At 42.2% G+C, this 2,389-nt stretch overlaps 1 protein-coding gene across 1 annotated transcript in view; it reads right to left on the bottom strand.

Moving 5' to 3' along the window:
* Window positions 1–2,389, bottom strand: part of POU6F2 (POU class 6 homeobox 2) — a gene marked incomplete at its 3' end in the record, with an annotated part of 305,002 nt that overhangs the window by 87,395 nt on the left and 215,218 nt on the right. The window lies entirely within an intron of this gene.

Below are 2,389 nucleotides of genomic sequence, written 5' to 3' on the forward strand. Positions count from 1 at the left end.
TACAGGTGAAACTCGAATAATTAGAATATCGTGCAAAAGTAATTGCAGTAAGTGCTGCAAAAGGGGCCCAAACCAAGTACTGAGTACATATGCATGCTTGCACTTTTCAGAGGTCCGATATTGTTCTATGTACAATCCTTGTTTTATTGATTGCATGTAATAATCTACTTTTTTGAGGTTGTGGATTTGGGGTTCTTGGGGTTTTCATGAGCTGTAAGCCATAATCATCACAATTATGACAAATCACGGCTTGAATTATCTTGCTTTGCATGTAATGAGTCTATCTCATATATTAGTTTCACCTTTTAAGTTGCATTAGTGAAATACATGAACTTTGCACAATATTCTAATTATTCGAGTTTCACCTGTATAATCACTGTACTAGCCAATTTCCTATATTTAATGTTATTAAAATTTGCTTTTGCATTTCAGTCTGCAGCCAGCCATTCAGATTTCTTTGCATTTACAGCAACAACAATGTTTTCAGACAGGGATTTGTAGAATACCCATAGTCCTACTCCTAATATTGGCTCACTGTCTCTACTATCATTCTGTGGGGTTATGCTTACTCAAAGCAATAACCTTTTGGATTCCATATCACTGTTGTTTCCACTGTGCTTTTCTTTCATTCCCAAGCTAGCTCTTTTACCTCATCACTTTTGCTCTAAAATGATATGATTTATGCTTTTTTAGTCCATCTCACTTTCCACTCTCAAACAGAAACACAACCTTTTTATACAATCTTTTCTTTGTAATGTTTAGCTGCATCAAAGGCCTTCACATGCGTTCCTGGACTGTCTTTTCTCATTTCAAAAAAAAAACAATTGGACCTCCTACTCCTAATATAAGCATTTTAGTGCAATCTCTTTCCTTGTATAGTCTCCCTGCATGGATATTTCAGAAACCCCTGGGACCTGCATACCATCTACTAGGAAATACTTCAGTCAATTTTTAGGCTGATCTGTAGCATTTTACCTTCTACAGCCAGCACTACTGATCTGCACTGCAACAAATGCACTGAAGAAAGAGAATCCTATACAAGTTAGCAATAATTAACTATTCACTCCAGCCATGTACGGCTGTTTTAAGCTATACATCGGCTGGCTTTGGCTCCCTTCAGTTCAGTCGAACAGCCTCAGCGCGTTCTGGTGAAATGAAGTGAAGAACACGTTTGTCTTAACTGATCCAACATCTGGATTGGCTGAGGCAAGCGTTCTGCAGTTCAGTCTCTGCTGTGCACCCCTATTCTCACAGCGGTAGCGAACAGAATCAAAAAAATGACATGTAAAATAGAAAACAAAACAGCTTGGGCCCCTTGTTTAGCACACTTTTTGAATGTAATTTGATAACATTGGGCTGTCATGGCATCAAAACAACTGGTCGGAACCAGCCTTGATGTAATGGCTGGCCCCGCCCATCTGTTTTAAATTTAAAGAGCGATTTGACAGGTGGCGGCCAAATGTCAACAGATAGGCAGAGTCAGCAGTGACGCAATCTGTTTACATTTTGCTGGCAACTGTCAAATCACTCATTTAGCATTGTGAGCCTGTTGGGAGCGGTCGGGTCCAGCAGTCGGCTTATTTATTTTTATTTTGATGAGTCTGTGCCTGTCGGTCATCATGATTGACTCTTGATTATGATGTTGGATCCTTTTTTTAGGTGGGGGAATTGTTTTTCTCAATAAAGGAATTGTCAAAAACTGGGTATGTGTTTTTTGTTCACTTAAAGTATTTTTTACAGACGTCTGATGTGTTTAGTTACGTTTTTCTTTAACCCTTTAGTGAACGGGTAGGGGTACAAGTACCCCTTACTCATTCGCAATGGGGGGCAGTATCTGTGTGTCCCCATTATTGATAGGGGTACCCTGATGCAAATAAGCCCCCCTGCCAACAGACCCCCACAACCACCGGGCCAGTGTTTTGGAGAAGAGGCCCTTGTCCCCATCGGCATGGGGACAAAGTGCTTTTCCAGGGGCCCCCCTGGAGAAGCACCCTCCCAATGCAGAGGGCATGTGGCCTGGTATGGTGCAGGGAGGGCGGGCACACACTCATCCAGTTCCAGTGCTCGGATTAAGGGTCTGGTTGGGAATCTAAGGGGGATCCCACTTTTTTCCCATTTTTGGGTGGTGGAGTTCCCCCTTAAAATTCCTACCAGACCTAAAATGCCTGGTATGACTTTTGTGGGGAACACCACACATTTTTTTAATTTTTAACTCGGAGGTTCCTCCTAACATTCCTACCAGACCTAAAGGTTACCTAAAATTCCTACCAGACTTAACATTTTCCCGCTTCGGCTGTGTCTTCAGCTCAGCCGAGCCGAAGCATATACATTTGGCTCGGCTGAGTGCTTCGGCTGCTGTATGGGCTATTGAGAAAGCCTGTACAGCAGC

The sequence above is a fragment of the Nanorana parkeri genome, unplaced genomic scaffold (genome assembly GCF_000935625.1).
Source record: "Nanorana parkeri isolate BGI_ZX_2015 unplaced genomic scaffold, ASM93562v1 scaffold357, whole genome shotgun sequence".
NCBI classification, from domain to species: Eukaryota; Metazoa; Chordata; class Amphibia; order Anura; family Dicroglossidae; genus Nanorana; species Nanorana parkeri.